The 22,300-nt window shown below is 35.9% G+C and overlaps 1 protein-coding gene and 1 pseudogene across 9 annotated transcripts in view; one reads left to right on the top strand and one right to left on the bottom strand.

The window, feature by feature from the left end:
- Rad51b (RAD51 paralog B) overlaps positions 1-22,300 on the bottom strand; it is a 569,590-nt gene that overhangs the window by 393,082 nt on the left and 154,208 nt on the right. The gene's annotated exons all lie outside the window — the stretch shown is intronic.
- Positions 1,929-21,164, top strand: LOC134474262 (biorientation of chromosomes in cell division protein 1-like; annotated as a pseudogene).

Below are 22,300 nucleotides of genomic sequence, written 5' to 3' on the forward strand. Positions count from 1 at the left end.
CTGCTCTGTAACTTTTCCAAAGACTTGTAGACCAAACCAGAGAAATAGATACAGAAAACTTTGAAAAACACACCAGTTAAAGATTTCAAGTTCCAAATCTTACTGAAAAATATCTCAAATTTGAATTCTATTTTTCTCCCTATCTAAGAAAAATCTGGTACTAAAAAAAGCCTAAAATTCCTAATATTTCTCAGTCATCATATCCTTTCCAAAATACCATTTTAATCAGTATAATGCAAATGACTCACCAAATAAATTCCACCCAAGATACTCTCGTACTAAAATTCAAAGGAAAGTGCTTGGCAAAATGCATCTTAGGATCAGCCAAACTCCAAACACTTGAAGAAAACAAAAAGAACTTTAGGATGTTTTGCCAAGCCTCAAAGAGCCAACAGCCACTTCTGCTTGGGAAGGGCAACATGTCTCTGAGCGCACCTTCTATTTTGTGATCTGTGTTAAAGATCAAAAACCACCAACCAGAGAATTAATACAACTGAAGTTCTAAATAAATAAACTTAGGACTCCTGACTCTGTCAGAAAGATTCACACATAGTTCATCTGTTGAGAAACAGTTTTCCTTTTCACCCTTCTCCCCCGCCCCTAATTCAAAGTATTTTAGCCTCAGGTTTAGCTTTCATTCAGCAAGGATCACCTATACTTTGACTCTTGTGGTTATTAGAGCAAATCATGGGGTGTTGAGAACTTGGCTTCCTCCATCTTAATAAAACAGTTCCAGTCCTGGAGGCAGTTAATCTCTGGAAGGCTCTGTGATCCCATCCCTTGACATGTTTGATAAATATGGAAATTGTAAAATGTTCTGACTTGTTAAAATTTTTTCATCCTGCTCAACGTGCTCTTTGGCCTCAACATGCACAAAGTGCTGACTTGGCACGCCTAGGAGCCTCCATCACCTTCTCCATTGTGTACACACTGACAGCCCCCGCAGCATAAATAAGTCACACTTCACAAAGAAATGTTTATTCTACATTTTAAGAGGGATTCTCCTTTTCTCAAGGAAACAAAAGTATGGCAAAGGGAGGGAAAGGGGTGTATACATAAAAATGTGGTAAAAAGGAGAAAAAATGATTACAAAATTGAAGACAAAAAAAACTTGGGCTTGGGAAAGGTGTGTCTACAGTTGGCTAATAAAAAAATCTTTCAGAGTCTGAATTACTATGTTAAGAAACAACTATTCTTTGTTTCTTGCTTTACAAAATGTAATGAACAATACAAGGTTTTTTCCCTCCCCACTATACTAATGAGGATGAATAATAGTCTTCTTTTGATACCTCCTTTAATTCAAATAAGTCAACTGTACTTTAACATTACTTAAACTTCAGAAAATGAAATACTAGCTTAACCTATTTGTGGCCACCAGTGAACAAGAGAACAAGCTCTGTTCACATGTACAGATCCAACTTCTACTCATCTCAAACAACTAATCATTGTTAAGACTGAACAACTATGTAAACACCAAGAAAGAGGACATGTGACTGTACAAACCAGGTACAATACCTAGAAATCCTACAGACATAAGATTCAAAGACAAAGTCTATGAAAAAACACTACAAAGATAAAATTGATGAAATTCTGATGATACCCTGAAATACTCTGGTATCTCTGCCAGACACATTCATTTTAGACACTACTGATATTTCCAGATACAAACATCAATTTCTCAACACTTTGACCATTTTCAGAGAATTGCCTTTATGGGATCTCCTGATTAGATTAACTTACAATTGATTATATTAACCTACAGTTGATTATATTAACTTACAATTATGACAGCAAACAAAAAACAGAAGCACATAGATACATAGTGGAAAGAAAATAGATCTCATGGACGCAAATGTAGGCATATTTCAGTAAAAAGAAAAGCAAGCAATACCAGAGCTAAGCGCTAGAGAATTGAAGGTAACACAAAGAGATCCAGTCAGAATGGCACCACCACTGCCGCCCCCCTCCCCGCTTAGCCTCCCCACCCTTAGCCTCCTCCCAGCCCCTCCTCCTCAGAAGACTCTGCTGCTTTGGCCACTGCCTCTGCCACCCCAACCAGTACCTCTGCTGCCTTTGCACCATCTAGACCCACAGCCTCGGAGAAAATGGCATACAGAGTTCGTCTCGCAACATGGGGTGTAGGCATGGCAGATGGCATCAGTGGTGGGGAAATGGGTGCCGTGCGCGGCAGAGGGGCAAGCCAGGCCTCAGCAGGGACAGGGATGGAGGAACAGGCATGAGCTGAGGCGGTGGCCACATTAACCCAGCCTTACTTCTCCCCTTGACCCCCAACTCATGGCTGTCATTGTGGTGCAGCTCAAGAGCCGGAACTGCCTGGCCAATATGGACACTAAGCAAGCTTACCAAAAGGTGGGTCATTTTGTGCCAGCACATCTGGACAAACAGGAATGGAATCCTACAGTGAACAAGAACCAACTGAGAAACAGTCTGAGACAGAGTATGGCTCAGTCAGGGATGCTGGAAGCAGTAGTGGATAGGATTATATCTCAGGTGGTGGATCTAAAACCAAACCACATCTTCAGGCCACAGATAGAACCAGCAATTCATGAGTTTCTGGAAGCCAAGAAAAAGGAAGCGATGAGGGCACCCTTTCCAAAGCCTGAATGCCAGGACTCTCCAGCTCCGTCTCAAGACACTTCCTAAAAACAGGCCTGACACCTTTTGAAAGCTCTGTTTAATTAATGATGAAAAAATGGATTCTTGTTACTTAAGAGTACCACTTCAGTTGGCCGTGGTCATCACTGATTTCAAGATCTCTACTTTGACCATGGCACAGTGTCCAGATTTAACAAGGAGCAAGTCTAACTGTGAGAAAGTTGTTCATGTGTCCCTGATCCTTGCTGCAATCTGACCAGGAGAATTGTAAACACTATAGCAACTTAGCATGGTCCTGAAGCAAACTTTTATACTTGAACATGAAGACTGCACATGGGTTTTAGAGTTTACACACTGGGATAAATAGAAGCTATAATGAAAGAACATAGTGAATTCCAAAGATAATTTCAAAAGATAAAGAGAGTACATTTAACTAGGAAGTAGGTATTTGACAGTGCTTACTTGATACTGAGTTACAAACTAGAATGTAAGATTGTTGTGACCTTCTTGTACATGAATCCTCCAGCCAGATTGTTTTCTGCTTTTAGCGGTGACAAAACATGTAGCTGTGGAGTCAGAAGGAAGTCAGACATTAGGTACAGCCACTTTCGGGCTCTTTGTCCAGGGCATCTTTCTGTCCTGCAAGGGCTACTGAGACTCAGTTTTCTATTCTCACGGTTGCGTTTTTTAGAAAAGTGATCAATGAATGGTGTTTTGTAATAAAAATTTTTTTTAAAGTCAGAATGGCATACATACTGTTAAAATCTTCCAGGGATAATTGAGAATTAGCTTGAAGCATGCAGATAGTTCCCAGGGCCAAGGTAAGGAATAGCCAGAAAAGAAAATTTCAAAGAACAAACTTGATCTGTGGCTGCAGGACAGGAAACAATGAGAGAAAAGAGTGAAAATGTTGATCTTTCAGTGTAGTTCTTGGAAACCTAGCTAAGAATAGTGACTAAAAGATGACTTTAGGGGAGAAAAATAAAAGGATTGAGGATATTATCGCCTACTTTTTTATCAACATCATATATCTTAAGAATAGCTGTAACTCAGAACAATTCAGCACGAGCAAAATAACACTGCTTAGAGAAAAAAAGAACAGACAAATCAATGATCAAGTGATTCATCTTTTCTAAATGGCAGAATGTCATGGGTCTATCTCAGTGATCCTCAACTTCTCTGATTTCTCAGTGTTTTGTTTATTAAATAACTTCTTTTCTTTTTTTGAGACAGCATCTCCTATGCAGTGCAAGCTGGCCTTGAATTTGCTTATGTAACCCAGGCTGGCCTTGCACTTAGGGCAATTCTCCTACCTCAGCCTCCCAAGGGCTGGGATTACAGGCTTGCATCACCACATGTAGCTCTCCTTTATTAAATGAAGATGGCAATGCTTAACTCATAATTTTGATGGGAAGAATAAACAAAACTATTTAGCCTAATGCCCAGTTATTATCATAAGTAGTGCATCATTGCCTATAGCATACAAAGCATTGGTGTTTAGGAAGTATTTTAATAGACATAAAACTTTTAATATCACCTTAAAACCTAATATACCAAGGGTTCATAAGTATTATCATTTAGGATAAAGCTGAGTTCTAAAAAGTCAGTTTTAAAAATTACTAAGAAACTAAAAGAGTCGGATAGACGTGACAGAAATGATAAGGGTGATACCAGCTGACTGAAGTTTGGGAAACATTAACATAGGGTTACAAAGTTACTTGAAGGTAGGAGTTTGATCAAATTTTCCTATCATAAGAAGCAAGTATGTGCCACAGTTCTAAATGTATTTCAATACCTTCTGAACATTCAAACCTTACAAGCCACACTTTAATCAAATGATACTCTTACTTAAACTTACTCATTGCACAGTTATGCTAGCGTGGATCATTAAGGGATTCATATGATTAAGGAAAACAAATTCTGTTAGTCATTTCTCCCTTTTTTACTTAAATAATCTAAACTATCAGTGAATAAAATAATAAAATTATCACCCCCAAGGAAAGTTATGATTTCACATATCCAGAATTTTCTTTTTTCACAAGTTTTATAACACTATTCTAAGGTAATTTGTGGTCAAAAGGATAGATGTAATAACTAAACACTTTCAGATGAATTTGTTGTTACTTTAACAGCAACTTCTGGAGCAAAAAGGAAATCTGGATGATTCACCAAGGAGGCAGCATGTTATCAGTGGCATGGTTTTCAAAAGACTTCCTGATGTTTTTAGCATCCCATATTCTTGGAGCAATATGCCATTCTTATAATTCTGCTGTATGGATAATGGTTTTGTTCTAATTTAGTGAGTAAAAATAAAGTGAACATAGTCTTATGCCAGAATCTCACTCATTCATTTACCCAACAACTATTTGTTTTAGGATTGGATGATAATTTTCAAGTACTGAAAGAATATTTTCTCAGTTTCTTTGATATTCATAATATAATGGACACATAGACAAGACACACATGTAAGTTTAACATACACTATTAGTATTTTTCTCCATCATTTTCTTACATTTAGACAATAAAAAAAGTAAAATTCTATATGTTGTTTGCCAATTTCCATGGTGTTACCACTTCTGCTATGGCTGATTTGAAGCTACTAACATGGTATCAGTTATGAAAAGATATATAGTAGTATATACCATCATATATTTCCAATATATATATATTCAACATAATTTCAAGAGTATAAAAGTAAATTCATACAAAATTATGAAATATTGAGTTTGAGTATTTATCTTTATATTTAACATAATTTAATTCAGTTATAAGTTTATAGTTTAATATTTAATGATAATCAGCTCACAAAATTTCTGAAAATTTATGGGGACTAGGAGAGATGATTCTAGGGTAACACTGGCCATGAGCTACATCCCACACATTGTTGCTATTAATATCAGACTTACATATCAATTTTGAATCTAAATTAAAAATCTCTTAGATAAATGTGCTAAATTTTGCATTAATGAGATGACGATAACAACAGAAGTAAACCTGTAGGTACTACAATTTGCATTTTTATATAGCCAAGTGTACAGTTAACAATAGAAAACTTCTGAAACACTTCAACCTTAAGCAATGCAAGTAATAGAAGCCAGGCATGGTGGCAGATGTCTGTAATCCCAGCACTCGGGAGACTAAGGCTGGAGAATGGTTGCAGTTCATGGCCAGCCTGAACTACTTAAGGAGACCCTGTCTCAAAAAGGAAAAAAAAAAAAATGCAAGCAACACACTTATTTTGAAAGGAAAAGAACATGAAACTAAGAATAAAGGTATTTACTCTGGTTTTTACAATACAATGTATCAGTGACACTTCATTTTCTACAGGAACCAAAAATTTAAAACAATGGCTATAACAAATTATAAAGATTCTTTCTGTAAGAAAAACAATTGCCAGCTGGGTGTGGGGCCACACACCTGTAATACCAGCATTCAGGAGGCTTAAGCAGGCGGACTGCTGTGAGTTCAAGGCCAGCCTGAAACACAGCAAAACCCCTACTCAAGAAACCAAAAAAAACAAAAAACAAAACAAAACAAAAAAAAAACAAAGAAAGAAAATTGCTATGTGTTTTAGATGCCATTATATGCCTACGCCAAATTTTTAATTTGTAAAAGATAAAAGAGGAAATTACAAGCAAATTCAAAGCTATTTCACTAATTACTCAAGTAAACCACTCAGAATTAGAGAATTTATATTCCCTGAAGTGGTCATTTATGATGTTAACTCATACTTTTAAGGACTTTCAAACACAGGTCTGCATTGCTTTGGTAAAGCCTCAAAAAACAAAAATGAGTTTGTTTCTAGACCCTGGGAAAAGCTCAGTTAACCAGCTTATACTAAAAGGAAGAAAAGTCAACTATCTTTTCTTTCATGGAGAATATGTCTATATGATGACTTTCCAAAACCTACTTACTATACAACCCTATGAAACTATTTCCAAAGTTCAAAGCTGAGGAAAATGCACAGCACATACATTGCTTTTCTCTATAAGATGAAGCATGTGGAAAAATTTACAACTGTCAAGTGTTATTATACTACAAAACAAACATGTAGAAGAATGTAACAGGAATAAATATAGAGAGATTCATTCACAAATTGGAGATGCTGAGGGCACATGAAAGAGTTTACAAAATTGTAACGTTTAAGACAACAACAGGACAGTGGTGCTAACCTGGGCTTCACCAAAATGTATGTGAATTCTGTTATTCCTTTTGAATTACAATTAGAGATATGAGTTCATTTCAGAAGTAGCTCTTAAGAAAATGAGGGGGCAGATTTTGTCTTGTGTTTAAAATTACAAATACTGTAAGCATTATGAACACTAAAAACAATTAAAACTAAAACCATAAACAACTATTGAATGATTTTTCAAATGCATATTTTTTTCAATGAAATATTTACTATGAATCAAACAAGACAGTCTTTTTAAAAACTGTAACAACATAGACCACAAAGTTTTAAATTTAATCCACTTTTGCAAAATCACCTTACAATAAATGTAAAATTCCATAGTTTGGTCTTTTAATGTGGTCTAGTTTGAAAATAAACATTTATTCAAAAGTCAAGTTTTCACACGTACAGGTTGAATGAAAAAATAATTTTTTCTCCAAATTCTCAATACTAGTGGTACTCTGAAGAAAATTCTAAATTAGACTGAAAAAGAAATAAAGACTGAAAGCAATTCCCAGGAAGTGAACACACTTTGTATCCACAGCACACATGTACCAACTGCAGAGGTTGAAATATGGCTTGAGTGTTCTGTTTTCTTCTGCTCTCTAGTCATTACTTGAGCAGCAAAACTCTGACAAGAGTGCCTTCTTTGCACACACCCTACAGGTCAAAGGCCTGTTTACAAAAAGGCTAAACAGGGTACTGCATCTTAAACATAAGGGCAGAAGGAGATGTTTCTGAATAAGGAGTCTATTTCTGCCTTCACCACTGCTTCATTTTATAACCTGAGTGAAGAGATTTATCCACTTTGCACATGGCTTTAAAAATAAAGAAGGGGCCACATAACCTCTGTATAACTCCACAGAATATTATGAGTCTACAATAAATAACAAGCATAAAAGCTTTGATCTCTTGTTGGATGAATACATCCTGACACAGGCAGGCGAGTTTTCAGAGATTCCTGACAGACCAGTGGTGGTGAAGGCAGAATACAAGGCACAGATAAACCACTGATCCCAGGAAAATGCCTGTAATTCTTTTTATTTATTTCCTTGATAAACACAGTCTTTGAAAGTAAGCCTGAAAAAAATGCAATCTAGTTTTCACTTGTATAACATCCACTTATGCCATCACTATAAATTATTACTTCTGAACAGGTAAGAAACAACTAGAATAACTAGACTCATGATTAGAAAAACCAGAGGAAAAATCAGGATGCCTGATTTCTAGACCTGGCTCCTGATATCAAAAAAGAGAGAGAATCAGAAAGTTAGCATTAAAAATCCATTTCAGGCCTCTTAATAGTTCCATCTGCCTCTTTCATGAGAAGTCATCAAAATAACTGCCAAGATCTCTTGGTGGGAAAATGATTTTGTAAGATGAAACAACTGTAGTTAATTGAAACTTAGTTTCTGGATACATGCCAGTATTTGCTTTTAAATCATTAAAGACTGGTGTAAGTATTTTTTCAGTTGAATCCCCTCTCTAAAGTCTGCCACATCTGTAATTTATGTAATCTGTGTTTAACTATGAAGGTACAATGATGGTAACAGGTTAGTTCTTATTTTTCCCTAGAAGTTCAAGTCACGACATTTAAAATGGCAGACACTCATTAATATACTACGTGAAAACCAAGAAACATTTACAGGAAAGATTTAAAGGAAATGGTAAGGTGGGAAACTGATTTAATTGCTGTTCCTGTCAAATTGTGAATGTATTTTCCCGACAGAGAGAGGATTATAAATAACAGCTAGACTCACTTTTTGGAGTGATAAAGTTATAACCTAACAATGATGAAAGCCTTTCCTTATATATTAACACTCAACAATAGAGAGGTTAATATAAATTTTCTTGGTTTCACATCACACTCAAAAATGGAACTCAGTTACTGTTAAATTTGTAAGTAACAACTATTCACTTTTTAAAAATTTAATTTTCCTTATATTAGTTGATATTTTCAAGGAATTTTTGAGTATGCAGATAAAACAAAAACAGCCCATTCTTTTACAGTATAAACATGACAATCCTGCCAGCCTTCCAAACACGCAATTTTAAAAAGAAAAAGTGCCAGACTTTTGAAACAATAGACAAAACAAATCCATGACCACAGATTCTCCAGTTTAATTTATATATTAGGGGAAAAAAGAGAATTGAGTAAGTTAAATTAATAAGAATCCAAAAGAATAAAAAATCACATTGCAATCAAGAAGCAGACCTGTCTCTGGTGTAGGTTTAGAGCAAATTTAACTTTGAAAGCCCAAAGCTAATTCCCTTTAGTCATATCTTCTTCCTTCTGATTGAAATCTAAAGAACATGGTGGTAAATTCGCATATAGTATGTAACCTTAGGAACCCCAAATTTTTTTTGATAAATCCTTCTGGCTTTCTGGGTATAGATAAACTGCCAAAGAAGAATCTGAAAAAGTGGGATGGTTTGTTCTTCCTAACTAAAGAACTTTTTACTTTGGGAATGTTATAACTTGGCTTCTACATAATCTTCCTCTGGAATGTTAAGACAGGCGATTTATCTTTTCTGCTAAAAATGGGACATCTATTATTTTTGTTTAAATACTTACGTCAATTTTTAATCAAGTGAGATAATATAAATAAATTATATTCTCAATGTTCTTGTTGTAAGCTCAAAAAGACAAATAATCCTTATTGATTAAAAAATAAGACCAAAAAAGATCTGATTTCTTCTGGGTCAATAAGAGTTTTCACATATCCTGTTTCTTAGAGGTATAAAAGGCCAGTAATTTCAAGATTAGGAATATTTATGATTTTTTTTCTCAAAAGTATACCACAAAATGAACAAACTACATTATAAAAACAGTGAAATGGTGTCTTACACATACACACAAACAGAAAACAAAAAACAAACAAAATAGTGGTCACACAAGAAAGGCAGGGAAAACTAATACCTAGTAATCTCTTTCATCTCAGACTTAAAAAAATAAAAAACAGGACCGAGGATTTAGCTCAGTGGCATAAGGCGCCTGCCTGGTGAGCGCACAGTCCTGAGTTTGATCCCTAGTACCACAAAAAACCCAAAAACTAAAAACAAAAAAACTTCTTTCTTAGGAACAATACAATCAAATATGATCAATATCAACTAATTCTACAATGAATCTTCTATAAATAAATTTGAAAAAAAATACTTCTTAGCTGGTTACAATATCCCTTCCCCAAAGGGATATGTTCCAAGCCATTCCTCAGGTACCAATAAGAAAGGACTGTACTGAACTTCTATGTATACTACCTTTTCCCAATACCGACAATAAAGTTTAACTTATAAATTAAGAACAGTAAGAGATTAACAATAATAAAAATTTATTAAGTATACTAAAATATTATTTAAAATATTATGAACTGTTTTTCTAGAATTTATCATTTAATATTCTCAGACTGCAAGTTAACTAAGGGTAACTGAAACCACAGAGGGTAAAATCACAGATAAGGGAGGACAACTGCACATTCACTAATGTCTTCCCAGAGCTTTCATGTTTTTTTCGTTGGCAGGAAGGAGTTGCAGTTCAGTGGCAAGTGGGGAGGGAAGGGTCGTTAATCTACCAACAGTTCCCTTGGAACAGGCTTAGGAAGGAAGAAGCATTTGAGTGGGGTGTGAGTCGTCAAAACAGTGAGAGCCCCAGGCCTCTACTCTCTTACTGCTCTGTATTTGTTGGAGAATGGGAAAATTCACAGTGGGTTTCACTGTCTGTAAGCATGCACTGAATTGAACACTGCATGCTATAAACTCAATTTCTGGTTGAAAAACTACAAAATTATCCATGTAAATGTCATCCAAATATAGCTGGGAGACTGAATGAAAGTTGGCAGCGGTAGTGATGTTAAGTGGCATTTTACACTCTAAAGCATCCAAATGGGGGGAGTATTTATACAGAAAATAAAAACAAGCATTAAAAGATTTAAAAATAAAGGAATGTGTGTGGGTAGAAAAATAAAAGCGTGTGTCGAAAAGCAGCATTATTATTTTCCACCCTTTCTTATGTTTAAAGAAATATCCCAAACTAAACACAGGAATACCATCTGTAGCTCTAAACCCTAACATATGTTGTTACAGCAAATAGTTTTTCTCCTGACTAAATTATTTATCAACATTTAGTAAAATTTAACTGTCTACACCAAGTACTATGCTAGAGAACATAAGGAATATGTTGATAAAAAAGACATAGCTTCTTCCCTTAAGGACCTTGGAAGAAGACAAGGAACTATAAAATATAACAAGTGCTAGCTATGATGACAGAATAATAAAAAACAGAACACAGGAAAACAGGAAAGGTATAGCTTCAGGAAGTCAAGTTTGAGTTGAAACCAGGGACTAAGTAGTAATTAGAAAAGATAGATGATGACCAAGGCAGAGGAACAGTACATGGAAAAGCTTGGGGCAAGAAGAGATCAAATGAAATGAAAAAAACTGAATTCAATACTGTGAGTGCCTGGACAGGGGAATGGTGGTGTAAGATAAACCTAAAAAATAAACAGGGCCTGGTCAAGGTACTCTGCCCTAATGGCCGTAAGAGGTCACTGGAATGTTTAGAAAAGGGGAAAATGTCATCCGAGTAACTCGTTTTAGAAGGTTACTCTGCAGTGTGAAGTGCAGAACAGCATGGTAAAGGAATGAATGACAGGCTATTGCCACGATCCTATGAGATGATAGCACTTTGGACCAGAATGGTGACATGCAATGAAAAAAGATGTAGAAGAACTGAGATTCTATTTGAAGACAGAATTATCAGAATTCTGCTGGATGCTGGAATATAGGGAGGTCAAAAGAAGGAGACAACAGTATCTTCCAGGTTTCTGACTTGAACTACTCAGAGATAAATTTTACTGGAGGCAAACCAGGCCATAGAAGAGAGGTGGGGCAGTAATGACATCAAGAATAAAATCTGGAATGCCAGGGAAGCCAGACTGAAGTGGGCTCCAAAATAAATAGGTAGGAAATAAAAAGTGAATAGCTATAATGGGGGAGATAGAGAGAAGTGCCTATGCAGTATGTATTTAACATAAAACAAATATTTTAAGATGAGAAACTTTTACTAAATTTATAAACCAATAGAAAGGGAGGTAATCAGAATTCAAAAATTTGGACTGCTTAGTATGTACCAGCCACAGTGTTTAGCACTTTAAACTTACGACTGTTTGGCATCATCATAACAATCCCATGACAAAGGTCTTGCTCTCTTCAACTAAGACAAGGAAATAAGCCTGAAAGATATTGTATAATGTGCCTGGGACTTCATACTAACAGACCTCATATTTGAATTTAAGTGTCTGACTACAAAGGCCATGTTTATAATCACTAGGCTACATGCAGGATTTAGGAAGGATAAAAGACTAAAGAAAATCAAGATACCTGTAAGGTGGAAGAGGATGGGACCAACAGCTTCAAGAAAGGTAGGAAGGGGCTGGGGATTTAGCTCAGCGGCATAAGCACCTGCCTTGCAAGTGTGTGGTCGTGAGTTTGATCCCTGGTATCGATAAAAACGAAAAAGACAAATTAAATAGATAAATAAAAAAAGAAAGGTAGGAAAACATTTTCTTTCTGAACAAAAGGTACAGAATGAAAATATCCATGTGTAAGCAAGTTTGTAGATTTGACGGCAGATGAAATTTTCTACCTCAGGATTTCTATTTTCCCCACTGACATGGAAGTAGTTATTGGCAAGGTAGCAAGACAGAACTGATATGTAGTACATTTTTAAAAAAGTAGAAAATAACTGAAATTGTCATTCATTGAACAAATAATTTTTGAGTGCCAACTATGGGTTGGACACTATTCCAAATATTTCTTGAATGCCTATGACATATGGGACACTGAGTAAGAGCGATAAAAAATGTTTCCTTTCCAAGGATCTTTTTGGTAGGAGAACACAAAAAGTGAGTAAGTAAACAAGGTAACTGTGGTACTATAATAAGGGGATGGGATTGAGAATTTTTAAAGAGTCTGACTACATGAGGTGCTCTGGGAAAGACTTGTGTGACACAGTAGATACAAGACAAGATGATGGAAAGAAGCTCATGTAATCACATCACCATGGAGAATGGGGGGAGTTACATACAGCATAAAACAATTTTGCTGGATAATCTAAAGGACCAAATGAGGTAGAGGCCATGGTCCCTTAAAAATTAGAAGTCCCCTTAATGTTAAAGAAGTAATGTACAAGCTGGAAAGATATGAAAGTTATGACAGAGAAGAAAACATCTGAATTTCAGAATAGAGTTGACAGTAGGTAGAAAAATTACATGAAAGAAAGAGATATCAGGCCAGGGATATAGCTCAGTGGCACAGAGCCTGCCTGGTAAGTATGAAGTTGTGAGTTGGCACCCTCGTGCCAAAGAGAGAGAGAAAGAGATCAAACAGAGATATCAAAATGTGGTTTAAAAATAAAACAGAGAAACAAGGGTACTAGAAGAAGAACTGAAAAAAAGGAGGTAACAAATACAAGAAGATAGAGAATAGAGAAGAATGGTGGGAACAATTATCAATGATCACAGAAACATGAAATAACTTAGTTTAGCTGCCTCACAAAAGCATCCTTAAAGAAGCAGAGCATTTTTACATCAAGTGAAAAAATAATGGTTTCAAAAGTGGCAGCAGATTTTAGAGTACAAGGAGCCTGTGACGGTGAAGATGCAGAAAAATGATACACAGCCTTTCGCTGTGCTGTAAGGAAAATAGCACCCCAGGGAACAATAAGGCCTAAATCAGTAAAGAAAGCTTTCTGATTTCCAAACATACTTGCCATTGGCATCTGATCTTTGTGTAAAGGATTTATTTCTCAGGGAGTGATGTTGCCCTATTTACATTTTGTTTTTGTCTGCTTCTTCTAACATGACATTAACTTAGTTGTGAAGAAATCCAAGAGAGACTCACTAGTCTGGAATAAACAACCCTCTAGATAAATTTATTTTTACAGTGGAGGAAAAGAAGAAAGCAAAGTTATCATGTCAACATGAGAACAGCAAAGCAGTAAATTCAAAGAGTCATTTGAACAAGCAGACATGGTTAAGGACCCAGGAGGGTTTCAGTTTCCAGCCTGTGGTTATTTCCCCAGGTCCTCTTATGCATCACAAAGATCTCTGCAAATCCACTTTAAAACAGAAGAGTTAATGTTCCTTTTTTATTTGTTTCAACACCCCTTCAATAAAAAGTGGTACATCCAAAAGATAAAACAAGTATTTGGCCACAAAAATCACGCTATAAACATACATGCAAAGATGTTATTTTGTCATTGTTCAGCAGGTATAACCTCATTTTGTGCAATCAGTTTTTTATTTTTGTAAGTAGTAAAATATGCTTAAAACATCCTCTTAACCATTGTCAAGTTTAGAGTACAGTGGCACTAAAAAACATTCAGTATTATGTAACCATCACTAATATTCATTGCTAGAACTTTATAAAATCATCACTGTTACCAATTACACACAGTGAATTTTAAAATATAAACAGAAAATTTCTGACTAGGTATATACCAAAAATGTCAATAGAGGACAATTCAATTTAGATATTTTTATTTTCTACGTTTTAGTCCTTTATATTTCCTGATTTATATTATAAAAGAAGGTACATTTCTAGTGTATTTTGAAATTTTAAATGAGTTTTTTAAAGATACTGGACAGTTCAAACAACAGAAAAACAAGATTAGGTGCCATGCTCATTTAGATTTGACTGGTAATTAAAATATATTCCATGTGTAATCTCAAGCTACTCAGATTTGCCATGTATTTTTAAAATGGAAAAAGAAGCCCTCACGTATCAATCACCTAATAAATATTGCTACACTTAAAAATAAAAATGAGGGCCAGGGATTTAGCTTAGTGACATAAGCGTCTACCTGGAAAGTGTAAGCTTGTGAGTTTGATCCCTGGTACCAAAATAAATAAATAAATAAAATAAAATAAAAATGAGGACTTCAGTATGACTATTGTCCCCTGTTGCCCACTTTCTCTTTTCTAATAAGAGAAACATTCAAAGACAGTATTTCTGGTTCTTACTCTGCATTAGTTATGCCCAGGCAACTACATTTCGGAACCACCACGTGTAACACTGCAGAAGTGTCCTTAAAGGGAAGGAGCACATTCTTGTCCTTTTCTCCTGCCAGCTGGTAAGCAGTATTACTGATGCACCCATCTTGGGCCATGAAGCAACACTGTGAAACCAAGGAACCAATACTATAATTGACTTTTTTGTCATTATATGTACTTATCCTATTCTTCACTGATAGTTACCATCTAAATATTTTCTTTTGCAGAATGTCTTATTTATATTTCTATATCTTGATCAACAGCAATCATAAAAATACCAGTAGAAGTTGGTAAATAACAAGATGACCAAATTCAAAAAAATCCAATGAAAAACCTTCTTCCTATCTGAATTCTCTATAGAATTGTCTATTGTCAACCATTCCCATATTCTGAAATTCTCTTCTCTATTAACGCAGCATTCTGTAGCTTTTGCTCCTATTTCTTTCTTTTCAGTGTCCTTGCAAGTCACCTTTACAATCTGGTAGTCAATTTCTCATAACAGTTTTGATCAGAATCCAGGGATTTTTGGATGTCTTTAAAAGCTGTTTCAGAAACCAAAATTTCCCTGAAGCAATCATTCACTTAATTATTACTGAATGTCTGAGAACTATTCATTGAATGCTACATCCAACCAGGGACGTCATATCTGTTATCTCTGTACTTCACTGCAACTCCACAAGTTAGGGATTATCATATTCATTTTAGAGATGGATGTGAGGCTCAAATAATTACCAAGTTGATAGCTGGGTGAATCAAACTTTGAACCCAGGTTTATCATGTTTATTTATTATTCCAAAGTCCCCTGGCCCAACATGCCCCACAGCACACATGCATCTCTGACTCAGAGTTTACAGTTTCTCAAGAGAGATAATCCAGATAAACAAAATGCTGGATTATTTATAAGGATTAATAATAGTCCATTACAAAAACACAAATGAAATAAGTACTAGAGATTCCTAAGAAAGAGAGATGAATGAATCTAAGAGATCATGGAATGCATGGGAAATTGAAGTATTTTGTCCCTACTAAAATATAGAAAATTACTTTGAAAGCCAAGTCCTTGTTGAAACCTGTCCATGGCAAGTAAATAAAGTGGTAAGAGATATTACAGCTTTGGGATAAAGGTAAAACCTTACTAGAAGTTACTTTGACATTTAAATTAGTACCTTTAAAAAGTCATCAGAAAAGCATTTTCCTTCTATGGAGTGTGCTGCAGGTGATTTGTTTCATCACATCTAATCTTTGCGGCAAAAAAAAAAAAGACATAAGCTTATGTTATCTACATTGTCTACTAAAGTTAGCCAATTATTGACTAAAAAGAAATAGGGAAAACAGTTAAAGCTTTTTTTTTTAAATGAAGAACAAATTTTATTTTAAAAATAGATCTCAGTAACAATGAAATACCAAAAGCTGGACATTATGATAGAAAAACAAAAGATAAGAGGAACTTTTTTTCTGAAAACATGGAATTACCACTGTAATTACAACTCTCACTTGTTTTTATTTGGATTATTCCTTTTATTGATTATCCAAGAATGTTTAAAAATCAGAGTGGCTTCTGCATGATATTTAGGCATACATCTGGATTTTTATCTTCAAGTAAATACTTTCTGAAGGAACACAAAGAAAACTGGTTACTTGCTTTTACATAAGCATAATAAGACAAATTATGCTCAGGATATATCTTCCAAAGTAATATATAGCTTTGCATTACCATTTCTGTAGATTTTAAAAAAAAAAAAACTTGTATTCAAAGTACTAGTATTTGAAAACAACAAATTATACTACTTACATACAGAGAAAAGACATACACTATATTATTTCCAGCCCCCTCCCCATAGGAAACTTTGAAGGCAATAACAATAGTAATTTAAAAGTGGTTTCCTAACTGCAAAGTGCTAAAAAAGCAGTACTTAAGAAAAACTACAGGCTGATACTGAAATACCAAGAATGCAAGAGACAAAGAAGGTAAAAGCCCTCATCACTATAAAGTTGTTTTAACTGTATTTCACAAAGAAATGAAGGCAGTGGTTACAAAACCAGTTAAGGCCAAGTTAGCACACAACTCACTCATCAGCCCACATTTCTTCTCAAACAAAGCTAATCACATATGCTTCATGAAATTTCCTCCATATTGCATGTGCTACATAAACTTGATCATATTCATATTCTAGAAAAGGATGTCATCTATACTTATTACATCAGTCGTCCATAACGCACAGCAAATAGAAATGATCCTTTTATAACAAAATACTTGATATCTGGCATTCTCTGCAAACCAAAAGCTGATCACACAGTTGTATTTTATTCTTATTAAGTGTCAGTACATAGTTTTTGTTTTTTGGTTTTTTTTGGTTTTTTTTTTTTTTTTTTTTTATACCAGGGATCAAATTCATTACCTTGCATTTTGCCAGGCAAGTGCTTATGCTGTTGAGCTATATCCCAGGCCAGTACATGTTCATTAAGAGACCCCAGGTCATTTTTAGATTTGTGGAAACTGGTGTAATTTACTTTGGCCCTATAAGATAGAAATATCTTGGTATTTAATGACTGAAAGTCTCTTTTGTTAAAACTTGACCCTGAGTTTAAGTTCTAGAATATAAACTGTAAAACTAAAATCATTCCAAAATATACTCCCCAGTACTGGTGCTGGTATAATACTGTGCTTTTTCTCTTCATTAACATAGTGCAATCTGGAAGTAGCTCCCCTTTAGCAATGGAGTAAGATGCCCAACATAAGGAAGCAGGAAATGTCCTGGCTAAAGAATTTACTCATATACATTTATTTAAAGTATAAAAATGTCATTTCCCTAGTTCTCTTAAGTTGACAGTGTATGAAATGCAGCATTTTCACCCGCAGGTAGAATAGCTTGGGGGGAGACTCCCGTAATCCCTGGATTAATAAACAGCAAAATCTATAATTCTGACAAGACAGAATTCTAATATTGTTTTGGAAATCTCTTTTTAAAGTTAGGTGTTTTTATATTCCATTAAAAATTTCCAGATATTGAAAGCAGCTCTACCTTTCTTTAAATATAAAATTATCATGAATAAGAAATAAAAGCAATTTCTAGTGAAAGATATTCTCACAGTAGCAAATAACCTAATGTTTAGTTTTTCCCATAATGCCAGTCTTACATCTGAGCCCCTAAAACATTTTTAACATTGCAGTCCACCTAAATTATATAAAGAAAGAAAATTGTATCAACTAACATTGAAATCTTAAAAGAAGTTATTAATAAAAATACAAGATGTTCTAATGCTCAATTGGGTTTCTAAAAATGACAAAGCACAGGTATTGTTTGAGGTTTTATTTTGAAGATTCTGTTTCTAGACCAAATACCATACATCAAAATATAAAATGAAGCTTTCTTAAATTACACTTCAGATTTGGTTTACTGTATTGTGTAATTTCTACTTCTGGGATTTGTAATTAGGTTAGATCCAGCTCTGAAAAGCACTGAAGTTCTTTGTATGACCAACAAACACAATAAATCCTGAGTGCTAGAATGAGCTCCTTAATTGTAACCCCAGATGGCATCCTGCCTGCCCTTCAGCAATGTTTCAATTACTGGTCCTATGTGACCAATGCCACAGAAAACATAAGATAGGACTTCTTACTGTATTGGCTAAATGTGAATATAATCATTGTATAAATTATTTGTAAGCGCCAACTATTCATTTAAATGTTTAAGACATTTTTACATTTAGTAATGATGAGGAAACTTCACATTTTTATGAAATATATCATGTATCATATACCTGGCCCATTTATACCATTTTAAGAAAAGAATTTTGTTTTAAACTAATAAACCAAAATTACAGAGCTGCATCAATCTTCTTTCCTTGGTTCTTGGGCTTCCTTAAATAATGGCATCATGTTCATCAATAGTTCTATACCGAATGCCTCTTCTTGAGTAACACATTTTGCATCCAGTACACAGAACAGATAGAACTCCCAGTGTCAAAACAATTCCACCAACAAAGCTGCCAGTGACGAATCTCGATCTTCTGCTTTCTTTACAATGAACAGTTGTTGGTGATGTCACCAAACTGTTGTGGGTTGTGGTTATCACGGATGTTGACACCTGGGATACGTTTTGTGAAATACTTGTTGCTTTAGGCGTAGACTTTGAGGTGGTGGGAGTTGTACTGGCTGAGACTCCTGGTGTTGCCATTTTGGAAGTCGCTGTGGATTTCTTGGTGACACTTGTCATAGTGATTGAGACCAAGGAAACTGTAGTTGTTGATGGTTTCACAGTGCTGTTGCTAACATCGGATGTGCTTTTACCGTTGGAGGACACAGTCTCTGTTAGGTTACCACTGAAGTTGTGCAGAGGTGCAGGAGGCTCTCGAAATTCGTGCATCTAGGCCTCTCCCCCCCCCTCCCCCCCCCGTGAGCGTCAACACCTGCAGAGCCCCCAGGAGCAGCTTGGCCAGGGTGCGCAGCACGCCGCGCCGAGGCCCATCGTTCAGCGGCAGGAACGCGGCCTCGTGGGCGCTCGGAGCAGAGAGAGCGGCGGGAGAGGAGTTAAAGCTATTTTTCAAAAGTATATGAAATTAGATTATCTGGTTGAATTTGAGGATAATTTGAAAAAGTCTAAGATTACCTATAAAGTAGGATATTTTAAGTAGCCAAATAAAATTTTAACAATGCATATATTAGAATGTAGGACAGGTAGGACCCAGACTCAGACTTAAAAAGACAGAAAATGATAATTTCCAAGCCAGGCTGAGGGTGCACACCGGTAATTCCAGCATTCAAGAGGCTGAGGCAAGAGGATCATGAGTTTGAGAACAACCTGGGCTACACAGCTAATTCAAGACAAACCTGAACTACATAGCAAGACAATGTCTCAAAGAGAGACAGAGAGAGGGGAAAACAGGAGAGGGAGGGACAGAGAAGGAAAGTTTCCAAAAGATAAAATGACACAGATGCAAGGAAAGGAGAAAGTATTTCCTGCTGAAGAACTAATAAAGGCCTATAAATGGCATTTTTAGGTAAGTGTTGAGAAAAGTTAAATAATTATATAAATGCCATCATGCTGGGAACAGTGGCTTATATCTGCAATCCTAGCACTCTGGGAGGTTGAGGCAGGAGAATTGCCAAGTTGAAGCCCAGCCTGGGCAGCTTAGGATTTGGAAAGACTGTTTCAAAATAAATTTTTTTAAAGGTTGAGACTGTAATTCAGTGCAAAGCCTTGGATTCAATCCCCAGTACTGGGACTGCAATGGCAATACTCTTCTCTTGATAGTGCTGTTACATACCGCTTTAGAGCATTTACCACTCTCCTTACCCTACATTGCAATGATAAGACACCTCTTCCTTTAATACAGTTTAGATCTCCAGAACATTTATCTTTATCTTTCTATCACAGTAGATGTTTAATAAACATTGTATTTTAATGAGTAAGTGAAAGAGTTAATGAAGTGCTCACATGGATCAATTTAAGGTGTGCTCAGCACTGTCCTAAGTGCCTTATTTATGATGATTTTTCACAACACTATGAAGTAGGTGCTATTCAGACCAGTGAGGAAATCTCAGATTCTTTACAGACAATAAAACTGAGTCACAGAATGATTAAGAAACTACTTCAAGATTATGCAGTTGGCAGGACAGCTCAATTATAAAACCTGCCAATGTAACATCTGAACCCTTGCTCTTTACCTCTCACCATATCAACTTCCAAATAAATGAATTGTTATTGGTGGTCTAATGGTTAGTACTGAGTACTCTCATGTAAATCAGTGATCAGCAGACAGAACAGTACTAATCCACATAGCTCATATTTCTACTCTTACCTTACTGCCAAGACAGAAAGAAATGCTTCTAAATTATATATTTCAGTTAATGTAGTTTAATCACATTTTGAGTAACATAAGTCTCTTCTTAGATCCCTATACTTAAGCAAAGAAAGTAAGAAAAGCTCAGACTTTGCAAGTTTTGATCATGCAACTTTCTCCCTGTACTAATTTTAAAAAACTTTTAAAGAGTACCCAGATTAAAACAGTAAATAAAGAATGCCTGGATTTTCCAATAAGAAGGAAAAACTCACTTAAATATTTTTTAGAAGGATACCATAATAACCTATCATGAGTACCCTACCTTGCCTGTATATCTTTACCTCTATATGTTTATGTGAGAGACTAGGAGATACAGTGAGACCATGTCATACAGGTCCAGGGTAAAAGTTACATTGGCCTACCCTTAAAATAGCATTACTGTGTTCTGAGAGGAAAAGATTAGAAAATATCTAAGCAAGTTGATCACAGACAAATAACACTCCAAAGCAGAATCAACAAATGTAAGCAAACAAAAATAAGACATAAAACACATTAACAATCACTCATAAAAACTTTTATTTCTCCATTAACTGTTAATGGAGAAAAGAAGGAAAAGAGGACAAAAAATCAATCTTCATCTTTGATAAAATACCTTAAGGTAATAAAGATTTTATCATAACCAAGTACTAAACTTAATAATAAACAACTGATTTCAACCTCATAAGGAAAAGATAGCCACTATGTAAAATCATCCCAATCTCATAATTCATATTTATTTTCATAAAATGGCAGAATCAGTTAATCAAGTTTGATAAGTCATTTTGGGCTGAAAAAGGTAGCTCGGCACAGAATACTTGTCCAGTGTGCATGAAGCCCTGGATTCAATCTCCAGAACAGTGCAGGTGGCAGGAAGCAAGCAACCATGCATTAAGTTTAGTAAATCAGTTCAGGAATATTATCAAATAAAATATTATTTTGTTTATGAAGGAAGGAATTCTGACCGATAAACCACTCCTCAGTCTTAAGAATACTGTAATAGACTTCCGGAAGAACATGGCGGATAGATAGCAGCAGCTATGGAGGCTCTCTAAGATATCCCACTTAAAATCCAGGAATGCTGTAATACGAGGAGTCCTAAGCAAGGGGAAATACATCCTGCCAACCCAGGAATGAACTAAGCTAAGAGAAACCAACTGGAAATCCAATCCTGGTGCTGTAACAGGAACAGATAACATCTCAGCGCGGAAGCTAGAACCCGTGCCACTGGAAGCCGCGATTTGAAATTCCTGCTGCCGCTGCTGCGTCCAAATCTGCAGGGCAGGGAGAGAGACTCCCCAAAGCTCTGAGAGCGGGAATCTGTGAAAGGAGTTGAGAGTGGGACTAGCAGGGAGCCCTACATCAACTTGTGGTGAGTGAGCGGAACAGGGACCCTTTCATAGAGTAGGAGGCTCCAGCAAAGGACATACTGGAACCGGGCAGACTTGCCAGAACAGGGCGCTGCAAGGACTTCAGTCACATATTCCCCTCGAAAGCGGAATTGGTGGGGAGTACCTGGCCTGCATGACGCTACTGACACAGACCCAGTAGGCGAGCCCAACACAGGTCCCAGCGCCTGGAGGTGCACCCTAGCAGTGAAGCCTTTGGTAGGTTGACCTAGAGGGGCGGGCCCAGCAAAGGCTGC

The sequence above is a fragment of the Cavia porcellus genome, unplaced genomic scaffold, assembly GCF_034190915.1.
Source record: "Cavia porcellus strain 051 isolate PalLab524CR breed Dunkin Hartley unplaced genomic scaffold, mCavPor4.1 scaffold_31, whole genome shotgun sequence".
Lineage (NCBI taxonomy): Eukaryota > Metazoa > Chordata > Mammalia > Rodentia > Caviidae > Cavia > Cavia porcellus.